Source organism: Trichosurus vulpecula, chromosome 4, assembly GCF_011100635.1.
Source record: "Trichosurus vulpecula isolate mTriVul1 chromosome 4, mTriVul1.pri, whole genome shotgun sequence".
In the NCBI taxonomy this organism is placed as follows: Eukaryota; Metazoa; Chordata; class Mammalia; order Diprotodontia; family Phalangeridae; genus Trichosurus; species Trichosurus vulpecula.
Genome location: NC_050576.1, coordinates 141,656,122 through 141,670,930, shown reverse-complemented (window position 1 = coordinate 141,670,930; position 14,809 = coordinate 141,656,122).

The window sequence follows — 14,809 nt, the reverse complement described above, 5'->3', positions numbered from 1 at the left end:
AAGTTTTACTTAACAGTTATTGTACAGGTGCTTTACTAATAATTACTTAATATCCAAAGACCATCTATTATTTTTATAAATAGGAAGCAAGCATATTTTCTAAAATATAAACAAGTAAAAGAAACTGAAGGGTATCATTAATCATTCTTGCTGCATGACTCTTTCGGGTGTCCAAATCCACTGCACATCAGAATTCATAATCTTGCACTCATTTTTTCCATTTCTTTCTGATGTACCAGACCATTTACTGTGCCCAGTGGTTTTCTGTTTGCCAGCTACTTGGGCTATAGTCTGGAATTCTGATGCTTCTGTCATTACCCACCATTTATACATCATATGAACTTAAGTACACGGAATTGAAGATTTTCAGAGTAGGTAGAAAAATCTTCCTTTATGTAGAATGACTACTAATTCCTGACAGGAGCTTTGTGCAAGAAAATTGAGATTTACAACAACTTTCAAATGTTTATGATTGTATTTTTTATAAGCTTTTTTTTTCGGGGGGGGGGAAGCAGGGCAATTGGGGTTAAGTGACTTGCCCAAGGTCACACAGCTGGTGTGTCTGTCAAGTGTCTGAGGCCTGATTTGAAGTCAGGTCCTCCTGACTCCAGGGCCCGTACTCTATTCACTGCGCCACCTAGCTGCCCCTATGATTACATTTTTAAATGAGTTTCTTTTTTCCTTTTATATCATAAACTACTTCATGTACTTCAAATTTAAAATCTTTAGCAATAAAAAAGAAGAGAAAAATGTACAAATACATTTTAAAAGTTTATAATTATTTAACATACTAAAATATATTTTATAGAATATCTTTACCTATGGTTAATATGAGAAATATTCTCCATATCAGGCCATAGTATTGAACAAAATTTATAAAGAAAGAGATGGCAATGCCACTGGAGTAAAAATCAAGTCAGGTCTGGGTATAGTTGTAATACAAGGCCTATTAACCTCCCTTTCATAACTCCCATTTGAAAGAATATGTTGTCATGGAAAGACCATTGAACCTAGAATCAAAATTTTTGGATTCAAGTCTTGGTCTAGCTGCATAGCTGTTATTTGACTTCAGGCAATTTGCTTAACTCTCTTAGAGCTTCAGTTTTTTGTGTTGTTGGTTTTCTTTTTTTGCTTTTTTTCATTTGTAAAGTGGGGACTATGCCTATATCATATAGTTATTTAGTTATAAAGAGTTCTGTAAACCTATCACTCACTATTAATGTAGTATTAATTTATTACTTAGCTAATAGAGTTTTATGAGGAATAAATAAAATAATATTGATTCATTTACCACTTTACAGAATTAAAGCATAAGAGATACTATATGTGACAGAAAGTTGACATTTGGCATGTTTGTACAAGGGTATACAATTACTATTACCTCGGCATGGTTTCACTCATATACCCTAAGATCTTGTTTTCTTAGTGTTCCCTTCATCTCTTTCTTCAGTGCTTCGTTGCAGTACCACACCCTGTCTTTATCATTACACAGAGGTAAAGTATCAGGTACCTACTTAGTTTGCTTTCACAACCAGTGAAAGATCAAATACTACTCCCTCATCCAAAAAAAAAATCTCCTCTACAGGATGACTGAGGCCAAAAGTTCTATTATAAAAGGAAATGCTATTTTGGACAACAATCTAATTAATAAAGAGGAGCTGATAGCAGGAAAGTACTAGAATTTAGAGTTGACTATAAAGAGAGGAAAGGCAGGAATAGTATAACATATACCCTTTACTTTTGGAGAGATTACAAAAAGTTCCTGTGACCTAAAACTCCAGAGCCCAGAGTGATGGAATGCTCTTAAGAACAAAATTCACATGACACAAACAAAAGTGTTTCCAATATGGAAGAAATCACTTTCTAAAAAAAAAAGATGTGTGGATTTATGGGGAATTTTTTGACCAATTTTGTTTTTAAAATGTTATTGCAGAAGGTAGATGGAGAGACAGTAGTTGAGAATTACTTCAAAACAGCTTCTTTTGGTCCTAAAAAGGATAAATTTAGTAACATTTTAAATCAGAATAAATAGGTTGGAGATGAATCCTAAGGAAATATTTAAGGTTTTCAATATTTTTTAAGCTTTGTTGTAGGCCATAGAAAAATCAAAGAAGGAAAAAGACCATTGCTGAATTTGAATGGAAAGGTCATAACAGGTTTCAGAAACCTGAGGTATTTAACTCTTTAATTCTGTTATTGACCAATAAAAGCACATTTCGTAATGAAAAGAGAACAGAAGTAGTTAAAAAGGCATTAAACTCAAGATAAGTGAAAAATGGTCAGAGAGCACCTATATACCCTCCATAAATTAAACTCATCAAGCTTAGATTGACTATCTGTCTCTAGGACTGAGAGAACTAAGTGTTTGCTGTAAATAGTTCTGTTTAATGTTTTATGGTTCCCAAGTATATTTATGCTTAGCCAAAGGGCGCCCCGCCCCGCAACAACACAAAACACTCCTTACCACCACCTCCAAGACCTTGTAGAAGAGTTATTTTATGTCCAGTCCTTTCTTTTTCCCCTCAGGTCATTCTCTACAGAGTTCTAGATATGCCAACTCTGAGTAAGGCTATTCCTTTTCCTAAAACAGTAATGAAAGGTTGTGTTTTTTTTTCTAATGGTGTATGAGAAGGAATTATAGTTTTCAACTAATTAAAATCAAGTCTAGCACTGATTGAAAGAATATCCCATCATAACTTTAAACCTGTCACTAATCTCTCATGAACAGAAAAAAAAATTCTAGAGGAAAAAGATATTAGGATTCCTTCTGTCACTTTTGATTTTGTTGATTTTTTACATCATTTTCATTTACAAATATGTCCTTCTTCCATTCACTATCCAGCAAACCAGTCTTTGTAACAATAATGATGATGAAGATGATGATGACAGCAATGACAATGACAGCAAAAAAGGTATATAAGAAAGGAAATAAATTGTTCAAAACCTAAACCCACACACTGGTACAGCTCAACTAAATATGCATTATGCCATACTCATCATCCTCCACCTCTATGTGAAGAAAGGAGGGAGATACATTTTCTCATATCTTTTTTAAAAGACAAGCTAAGTCATTATAATGAAATATCATTTGATTTAGTTTTGAAAATATTTTTGAGAGCCATTGCTGTCATTTTTAACACTAATGAAAATTATATTAAAACTTAAGTCAATTTCATGCTCAGCTCACTCGGTCTTGAACTTTAGATTGCACTGTTCACAAATTCTATATTCAATATCTTGGCATTGATTAAAATATATTACCTAACAAAGAATCCTGAAGGAGATTTAGGAGTGACTAAAAAGTTATGATAGTTTATTAATTGAAATTAACTGATTTTAATATAGTGATTAACAAATTTAGTTGTACTGATGTTCATCATTAAATTTCTCATGAAAGACCTAATATTTTGCAAAAAAAAGTAAGTCATTGATGTTTAAAGCTATATAAACATATCTTTACGTAATAATGTGATAAATGTGGTTAAGTAAAAAAAAATATACTCCGTTAGAACCATAAGATCAGATTTAGAGATGGAAGGTACCTCAGAGGTAATCAAGTCATCACCCTCATTTTGTGATAAGGAACCTTTTTCTCAAGAAGTTTAAACGACTTGCCTAAGGTCTCACAGATAGTACTTAGCAGAGGGGAGATTTAAACACAGCTCTACTGACTCCAAAAATAACTGTTTTTCCTCCATTGCACTTTGAGTTATTAGTATATTCTGTTTGTGTACTGGATTTAGATTTAAAAATATTTTGCATCAAGTTGGGGAAAAGGTTAATATTTCTGGAATGAAATTTATTGAAAAATGTGGTTCATCTTTAAGAACAATATGTTTGTCAACTGGAGTCTCATTTAGCCATCCTTCCAATTATAGAGTCAAAGCTCCAGAGCTGGTAAGAACCTGAGAGATGCATTAGTCTGCCCTCCTCATTTTACAGAAGACTAAACTGAGACCTAGAGAGATTAAGTGTCATTTCTAGAGTCATTCAGCTAATGGCCGAGTTGGAATTCATATTGAAATCTTCTGACTCCAAATATGGCACTCAGCTAACTCTCACTGATGCAAGAAGACATTCTTTTCATGAAATGAGATCTCTTTAGTATATCCCAGTGGTAGAAATCTGAATTAACTTGCTTCATAATGAGTAACATCATAGTGAGGTTCCAGTGTATTTTCATATCGTTTTCAAGAGTTCTTTAAAATTATACTGGTAGAAATGTATTTTGATGTTATGTATGAATATGTGTGCACATAATATCTAGATAGAAGGATGGATATATGAGTGCACAGGTAGATCTATCTAACCATGAAGGTAATATAAATGTGACATACAATAATAATATTTATTTACTTAGATAATTCATTTCAATTTTGTATCATTGTAGTATCAGGAAAATAATATTTCTAACATGGACAGGATTATATTTCATGTCTTCTAGGGGACAGGCAAAGAATGTCAATGTGGACAATTGGCCAAAACAATTGATAACAACTTGCATATTCTTCTAGAAATGTATCAAATATAAAACATTTTAAAAAATATTTGGTGTCAGTTTCTGTTAAACACTACATTAAAGTGCCCATTACTGAAGTTATTTCTGCTAAGTACTTTTTTAATTATCATAATGTAAAAATGCATAAATTAAAATAGGAAATTTTAGGGCTTTTTCTCATCTTAGCTGAAAGCAAATGAAAATTCTCCGAAAGTAAGGATATTGGTTTGGTCAGTGTGCTGGAAATAATCATCAGAATCAATGAAGATAATTATCTAGTTGAGATACTGTGCCCAACTCAAAGAGAGTAATGCATCATTCTTGAAAGGGTCTGGGTTTTGTGTGATAACAAACATGTTTTGTGGTGATCAGAATTAATTGGTTATGGATGGTGGTATTTTTGTTTGGAAATTGAATTCCATCATCCATTTACCGTTACCATTTTTAATTTACCACTATCCATTTCTGACAAATTGAGGAACATTTTCCAGACCAAAGGCTCATAGAAGTATGGTTTGTTCACCCTGGAAGGAAACCTAAAGGTCATGTAATGCGACTTACTCATTTTATAAATGAGAAAACAGAACCAGATATGTGAAAAGACTGGTTCAAAATACCATAGCAAATTAGTGGCAGAACCAGAACCCAGGTCAACTATCTCTTTATGCGACATCACTGTCTCTCTTTTTTTTTTTCCTATTTCAATGATCCAGTATTGTCTGAAACAACCTCTTTAGATGCTTATAGACAAACACTTCACTTGTGGGGAAGGAGGGGGGAATGCATTAGAAGAATCATGTTATAGCAAACACTGCCCAGAATGTTGGAATCTGCTGCTTGAGCCAAACCCAGCTTCACTAGTGGACACTTGCAAACACTTCTAGCCTTGCTCAGGCAAATATTTATTCTTCTAGTGTACTTTCTAGGAAGAATACTTATGGAAATTCTGCCATTGTAACCACTGATAACAATTTGCATTACATTGTTACACTGATAACATATTGTCACAAGGAATAAATGTTTTGTGTGTATTGGTTTGCAAATTTGCATCTATTAATGGTGATTTTGTGACTTTATAAATATATACATATATATTTTCTTCTCAGTGATAGCCTTTCTAGACATATTTTATGTTATACTCCACACGCTAGCCAGACTAATTTGGTGCTCCCCAATTTTTGCATATCTCTCACATTTCTGCTTTTGCCCACACTGTCCTTTATTTCTGGGATTTACTCTCTTCTCATCTCAGACACTTGGAATCCCTATCTCCTTTTAAGGCTCATATCAAGTACTAATTCTTAATGGAAACCTATCTTGATCCCTCCAAATCCTCCTCCTCATTGCTTTGCATGGTATATATTTTGTCCTGTGAATATATTTCTACTGCACCATTAAAATGTAAAGTAAAGGAAGGTTGAGACTGTCATTTTTTTTAGCTTTATCTCTAATGCTTGGCAGATAGTAGATACTTAATAAATAGTTATTGAACTGGATTAATTTCAGAATCACCTTTCACTGAAAAGTCAATGGTTAAATTACTCGATTTTTTTCCTTCTAATTAAGTTTGGGTCTCAGATTTGTTTTGTCTTCACCATAATGTGAGTTAAGCTTTATTGCTAGTTGGTCAAGCTAATGAGAAATTTTCTCAGGCTGACTAGTATGAGGACTAGCAGGACTGTTGTGAAATCTTGATCCCTTAGGAACATAAACATAGCAACTTCCTCTGAGGCCAGCAACAAAAGCCACTGACCTTTAATAAGACACTCAAACATAAAAAAAATACAGTACAAAGAGTTGTAAGGATGAGATAGCTTTATACAGAATCACTGTAAATATGCCCTTCCTTGACGATTCAATGTACCTTTTTTCTGGAACTAACATATGGAATGAGGATGAATGATGTGATCATAAGGGGACTTTGGAAATCTCAGCAATGATAACTGTCCAACAGAAAGTCTTCTCACTGTTACTGATAGCTGTTATAGAGGTCACGCACTGTACTTGACAACATAAGGTTTACCTAATAAAACCCTGCACAAACAAATGTATCTTTCAGCTCTACTTTGAAAGTTAAATGTTACAGTTGTTAATTGTGTGAGCAAGTCATCCTTTTGGATTTGATTAGTTAGTGTTGTGCCGTATCTATTGCTCCTGTGTGTAAGCCTGATAGCAGAGATGTAACTGAGGTAGAAAGATCAAGACTGTCTTTAAGGACACAGAAATTTTAAGGAACCAAACTTAAAATACTGCTTATGAAAGTGGCCCTACAGTACCCCTGGGATTTCTTTAATATTAACCAGTGAACCTACAGTTTCTGTAACCCCTAGAGAAGAGTGAGTCCATCTTTGGGTCTCCCTATGTGACAGGTCAACTATACTACCTCATTGTGGTTGATTTGAAATAATGTTTATTGCTGCTTTCCCTGGACACCAAAATTGCTAGTTGTGGCACTCTTTATGATGGCTTCCTAAGCTGAATCGGCTTATGAAGCAATGGCACAGAGTTGTTTTTGACTTTGTATCTCAAACACTTAGTCACAGCACCTTACACCTAATTCTTAGTTGAATTGAAATGCATTTGTTTATGTGCCAGTTCCATATTTGAAAATTTGCATTTGCTCTGTTGCCTTTGTTCCTCTTTTTAAAAGACTTTCTATTGTATTTCTTCATGTGGCATTACAATTTCTTCCTACTACTTAAGTTAGAAAATTGAAATCTGAGTATAACATAGGACCTATTTCCAAAGAGATCAACCTTCATTCCAAAGATTCAGACTACAGGGAAGAGTATTCAGATCTATCCAGAAACATAACTCCGGTTGTCTCTCATCTGTCCCATTCACTTTATCTGTGTGGTCATGCTTTTGGCAGCAGCTGTTGAGAGGATTATAACCAGGCCAGGAAGGTATTTCTTGAATTCCACTGGTCTCTCTCATTTAGCTATAGCCTAATTTATGATTCGCCTTTATATATGACTTATTTATCTTCTATTCTTTTGAGAGCTTGTGGTAAACAGGTTGGTGTCCCTTACACTGAACACTGACAGATTCAAATTTGCTCTTTCATTCCTCTCCTCTTTTTTTATCTAGTTGAAAGTTTAAAGCTCAGAAAAGAAAGCAGTTTGTTAACTATGAACATTCTTTTTCTATAAGGAGAATTTGTCATAGTTATTGCTTTAAAATTTCTCCTTTTATTGTTAGATCTTCAGACTGATTATGAAACTGTTCTTAAAAATGTTATCTTGATTTAATGCCTATTTTGCAGTGCGAGGAATGGTAATGGTTTGCTTTGGGAACCTTGTACTTATTGTTGGTAAATCATTTATATATCCTTGAATACGCTTATTACTATCCAAGCAGGCTCCTCCCAGCATCAACTACAGCCTTCTTCTCAAGGAATAATAAAATTTTTCTTTTCCTTTTCTCTCTCTTTCTGTTCTTCCTTTCCTTCCTTCTTTCTTTCATACTTTCTTTCTTATCTATCTTCGGATTTTATATGGGAGTAAGTGTGTTCCAGATGAATGGAACTCATATTGCTCTGTGTGTGTGTGTTTATCTTGTGTGTGTACATATCTTTATCTATATCCATCTATCTATCTGTCTGTCTTGCTTTAGAATATAATATCCTTGAGGGCTGAAGCCATGTTATAAACTTCTTTCAATCATCCACTATACATAGTTGTATGGAGAGATGCTCATCATTTTGGAGTGGACATTTGAATGATTTTCTTTAAACTATTTCTTTTAATGCCTGGGCAAAAGGAGGCCCAGAAAGGTGAAAATGTGACTTCTTGAAGGTTGCATGGCAAATTAGTGACAGAGTTAAACTTGGCACCTACTAGATTTGTAGCAAGTACATGTGTGTTAATTGACTAATTAATCACTGATCAGTATTTGGGTGAATGACACAGTCATGGAAACTAATTTAGCATGTCAACAAAAGAAAGCAAGGAACTCCACAGTCCAGACTCATGGTCATAATTACATTGGATGTTATATCATTGATATTTCTTCCTCTTGTTTTTGTTTTCAGACTGGTTTGTGAGGATAAAACGAGGTAACTTGAAACCCTGAAAAAGCTATATACATTCCTTAATATTATTATCATTATTATTATTCCATTAAGTGATATTTGTGACCTTATGACATGGCTATGTGAAAAAAAAATTGAAGAAGTATTAAGCTCACAAAAATTGAAAAAAACTCTAAACCATATACTACAATTTTCTTATTTGCTATTATACAAATACAGAGGCAGACTCTGATGCCAAGTTAATGATGCTGTTATTATCATAGTAATTGTTGTTATCAGTACTATTATTATTTTCCAATAACAGTAATGTTGTAATTTAGTCTGTGGTAGAGAGCTGTCATTAAGTCTAGTGAAAAATAAATTGATCCATTTCCAGGAAGCAAGGGGAAAATGTACGTTTGCTCGGCACTATTTAATTTATCTCTCACCTAACTCTTGTTTCTATACAACTTAATGTAACTGCTTTAACTTCCATGCTGCTTTCAGATGTAACTCATACCGGCATAATTGTTAGTGAGAAAATACCAGTGCAGTAATCATGTAATGTGGCCACAGCATGACAAGGCAGAAATTGGATTACTTTGATATCTTTACAACTCAACAAATTTTGCCTCCAAGTATAGCACTAGAAGTAATAGGTGGATGTTGGAGAGAGGCAAAATTTGTACTTAATATCAGGAGATGAAGAAAGAGAAAAAAACAAGCTTCCTAACCATTAGAATTATCCAAAAGTATATTGGATTGCCTCAGAAAATAGTGGGTTTCTCCCTCATTAGAAGTCTTCAGGGTAAGGCTGATGACCCTTTCAAATTCTGTAATTCTGTAAAAATTCACTGCGTGCTGTATTCAGTCAAATATGTTCCATTTTTTTTTTGGAGGGAGGAAGGAAGGGCAATTGGGATTAAGTGACTTGACCAAGGTCACACAGATAGTGTGTCAAGTGTCTGAGACCAGATTTGAACTCAGGTCGTCCTGATTCCAGGGCCAGTGCTCTACTCACTGAGGCACCTAACTGCCCCAAATATGCTCCATTTTAAATGGTTTTTTGCAAGTGATTAAAATAGTGATGCTGATTTATCATGTGTGGATACCACAAGATAGCATGCTGATTAATGTATGTGTTACATGTTAAATCTATATGTGCAAGATGTAACCTACATGAGTTTTCAATACAGTGTTCTTATATGTCATTTACATTAATTACAAAATGCCACATTGGGCATTATATCCATTTGCATGAAACATTCAGTACCATCTTTAGTTATTTTAAAATATGGGAGAATTTTTTGCTAGACATTGCCATATCCAGATGATACATCAAAAAAATAAAGTTACCATAAAATTGAAAACTATTTTCACTGCTTTTCTTTAATAAATTTATTATTTGTTTTTAACATTTAAAAAATTTTGAGTGTTGAATTTTTCTCTCCTTCCAGGCCCTCCCCCACACATTGAAAAGACATAATATTATATCATTTATACATCTGAAATCATGTAAAATATATTTCCATATTAGCCACATTGCAAAAGAAAAAGCAAGAAAAATAAAGAAAGTGAAAAAATATATTTCAATCTGCACTCAGAGTTCACCAGTTCTCTCTCTGGTAGTGGATAGCATTTTTCATCAAGTCCTTTAGAATTGTCTTGTATCATTGTCTTGATCAGAATAGCTAAGTGTTTCATAGTTGATCATTGTTACAAAACTGCTATTACTGTGTCCAGTGTTCTTCTGTTTCTATTTACTTCACTTTGAATCAGTTCATATAAGTCTTCCTGAGGTTTTTCAGAAGCAATCCTGCTCATCATTTATTATAACAATTTTATTCCAGCACAATTATATACCTCATGTTCAGCCATTCCCCAAACTATGGATATCCCCCTGCTTTCCAAATCTTAGCCACAACAAAAAGAGTTGCTATAAATATTTTTGTACATGTAGGTTCTTTTTTCTTTTCTTAGATCTCTTTGGGACACAAACCTAGTAGTGGTATTGCTGTTATCGAAGAGTGTGCACAGTTTTATAGCTCTTCAGACATAGATTGAAATTGTTCTCCAGGCTAATTAGACCTGTTCACAATTGCAGCAAGAGTGCATTAATGTCCTAATTTTTCCACATCCCCTCCAGCATTTGTTGTTTTTCCTTTTCTATCATGTTGGCCACTATGATAAATAAGAGATGGTATCTCAGAGTTGTTTAATTTGCATTTCTCTAATTAGTAGTGATTTAGAAAAAAAAAATGTGACCAGATAGCTTTGAATTCTTCTGAATTCTTCCTGTTCCTATCTTTTCACCATTTATCAATTGGGTAATGACTTTAATTTTATAAATTTGACTTAGTTCTCTATACATTTGAAAAATGAGGCCTATTAGAGCAATTTGTTGTAAATTTTTCCCGTTTCCTGATTTCTTTCTACCTTTGATGGCACTGCCATTTTGTTTGTGCAAAAACTTTTTTAAAATTTAATGTAATAAAAATTATCTGTTTTACTTCCCATGATCCTCTCCTGTTTGATCATAAGTTATTCCCTTATTCATAGATCTGACAGGTAAAATTTTCCATGCTTCTTTAATTTGCTTAGGATATCATCCTTTACGTCTACATCATGTACCTATTTTGACCTTATCTTGGCATACAGCATATCACTAATTTTTGGATGGCTTCTAAATAAATTTATTTTCCCCCAGAATCTAACAGATTCTTGAAACATTTGTTGCATACTTTAAATTTAATATATCTTAGATCAGGGCTGTCCAAAATGTGGCTCACAGTTCCATTTATGTGGCCAGACAACAAGCATAGAAATTTACATAAATATTTTAATAGCTACCACAGAGCTCTCACTAAAATGGCAAATCAAAATATATTGTCTCTTGTTTGAAAAAAAAAGGTTGGACAGCTCTGGCTTAGATTATGTAACCTCTTTAGATTATAAATTTTATCTGTATGACCAAATACAGATATGTAATGCACATACGAGAGAGAATTGTTTCAGAGAGAGGGGGAGGGGAAACTTTTCTTGGTGGGGGAGGCAATTGGGGTTAAGTGACTTGCCCAGTGTCACAGAGCTAGTAAGTGTCTGAGGCCAAATTTAAACTCAGGTCCTCCTGACTCTAGCCCAGGTTTTTTCTCCATCGTGCCACCTAGCTACCCAACTTTGACCTAATTTACAAAATAATATTAATATAATAAACTTTTCTTAAATGTGCTAATATCTTAGTATCAAAAAAGAAAGCTTTATTTCTTGAAAACTGCTAAATAATGAAATTTCAGTTATAAAATTGTTTTCTTTACTCAGTTGGAAGGAAAAAAGAAATATGAAAATTTACAGCATTTCGTTGCTCTTGTTCATATTTCGGAATGGCCGTTTCAATATGGTCCAGTGCTATGGAACCAAAATTATCAAATACACACATTAAACACACCCTTGATTTGCCTAGACAATTGGCTGCTGGCTGATATAATGCACAGATGTAGTTGAAAGAACACATTCTAGCTCTAGAGTCACATTGGTTGAGTTCAAATCCTTCCTATCTGTGTAGTCTTGAACAAATCTCTTGACCCTTCCAAGCTTCAGTTCTTCAGCAGAATGTTGGATAAGATGGCCTCCAAGGTGCCTTCTAATTTGAAACCTTCATTTCCAAGCCTATTTCTAAGTCTTGCTGTAAATACCAACATGTATACATACACAAACATACCATATGCCCCACCGGATCCCCCCCCAAAAAAAAACCTTTAAAGGTTATAAGCTACAAGCATTTAGCTGATAATCACAGGAAAGATTTTCATCTTTTTTTAAAGTGAAGAGAGAGAGAGAGAGAGAGAGAGAGAGAGAGAGACAGACTAATCACTACTTAGTTTTCAGTACACAACTAAAAACAGGCATCTGGGAACTTTATTATGCTATTTATTATTCTTCAGTTTTAAGCTTTAACTGTTGCTCCAAGGAATTCAATAGTCTGACAAGATTTAAAAGACCCTCTAAATGTTTAAAGCTGTAATATCTTTTCCTGTTTAGCTGTCTTGTCTTTTTGTGGTACATGTCAAGATGGTACTAAAATGTCTTGCATCATATTCTTATCTGAAATAGGATTTGTCCTATTACACTCTAGACTTGGAGCTCTCTGAGGTAAGCCATTTGAGAACATCATTCCCAAAACCAGGTGTCTGGAAAGATCACCAAGTCAACAGGGATTTAGAATCAAGACACATAGCTCTTTCCAACTGAACTGTTTCAAGTGTAACCAACTTCATGTATCACTTTCCTTTATGCTGGCTTCCTGAGATGTGGGACAGGTTCTTGCTCCAAGTCCAGAAGGAGCTACTGCTGCATTTCATGTAAAATAACCAAAATCTTTCACGTGAAATATGAGAGAATATGAAAGATAAAGGCAGGGGAAGGATCTAAGGCATTTAAATGTCACTACCTTAGGGACTTTTTGTTTTTCCAAAGCTACTTTCATTTTTATAGGTCAGCTTGGAGGGTTTTTCTCTATGCTTACATGGATCTATATATCTGGGAAGGGAGTCATTTTGTAATATTGTGGAATCTTACACTGGTGTTTCTGAAACATGAACCACTCCTTTTCCATGAATAAGAAGAGACATCTAGGGTTACAAAAGGGATCTTTGTGAATAGTGTTATTAAGATTTGGATAGCTCTTTTTTATAATAACTTACAGGAATACTCAAAGTAATCCTATTGTACTCAGCACTGATGAGACCCTTATAAGTATATTGGCTCCACAACTTGAATGAGAAATGAAGAATTTGAAAAAGGTTGATGGAATAATTGCAAGGATGACTAATAGGGCAGAAATTATGACTTGTAAGGAAAAGGCTAGAGGAATTGAAGCAGATGTCAAGGGGAGAATATATGATAATCATCAAACGAAGAATTACTTTACAAAACATGGTGACTATGTTTATTTAAAACTCCAAAGGGGATAAAATTGTTGTAGCTGAAGCATGAGGAATTTAGGCTAGATGTAGGGCAAGGTTTCCTGCTTGTCACTGAATATTTCTAAACACTAAATGTTACTAAGCAAAGTTGTCGAATTGCATTGTTCAAAGGCCTTGACAAAAGTAATCATTTTAATCTAGATCAGCTTAGACGAATCCTGTCTGGCAAAGGAGTACTCAGACTGGCTTTTCTTTCTTTTACAATCACCTAATTTTATGATTTTGTTCATGTACACAAGAGGAATAGAGACTTGAAGATCCTTCCATGTTTATGCTCAGAAAGCATGAAGTATTTGTAATCTCATGCTCCATCCTAGCAAGCATGGTAGCCCTGTGCATAAGATAGCACTGTTCAAAAACTGTTATGTTAGTATCAGCTTCCTGGGGAACCCTAGCACTCATATGGAATGAGCAATAAAACTTAATAAAGCAACTCAAAATTCTATACCACACACATAGGATTGCTAAAAATTTCAAAAAGGAAAATCAGAAAAGAAAATAACAGTTGTTGGAGGGGCTGCAGAAAAAGTCATTCACTGTTGGTGGTAGAGCTGTGACTTAATATAGCCTTTCTGGAAAGCAGTTTGGAACTATGCTCCCAAAGTCATTAAATTGTACGTAATTGTTGACCCAGAGATACTGCTATTAAGTTTATACCCCAACGGAGATCAAAGAAAGAAAAAAAAAAGAATCCACATGGATCCATATGGACAAAAAATTTCTATAGCACCTTTTGTCTTATAGTGGCAAAAAAAATTGAAAGTAAGGGGCATATCAATCAATTTGGGAATCAATGGACAAATTTTGACATCTAAATGTAAAGGCATAAGACATAACTACAGGACTAAGTCAGAAAAATATGAGAAGACTTGCATGAACTGATATAGAATGAAGGAGAAGGAGAGAATAATATATATATATATTAGCAACATTGTAAAGAAAAATAATTTTGAAAGACTAAAAATATGTGATTAGTGCAATGAGTAATTGTGACTGGAGGTGGGGAAGGGAGTGCAAACTGTAGCCTGGTGGATCAAATCTGGTCTGGTCCCTGTTTTTGTAGAGCCAGAGCTAAGAATGGCTTTTACATTTTTAAGTACAATAATCTTTAATTTTTAAATACAAATACTATTATTAGCTCCGAGTCAATAGAAAACTAGTCCATGATCTTGGTGGGCTGGTATAATTTGATAACTACTATGCCAGGTGATCAATAATGCAGCAAGATGCCTACTTTCTAAAGTTACTCGAGGGACTCAAGGTACAGAATAATACATACATTATTCAGACATGGCTAAGGTAAAATTAGTTTTACTT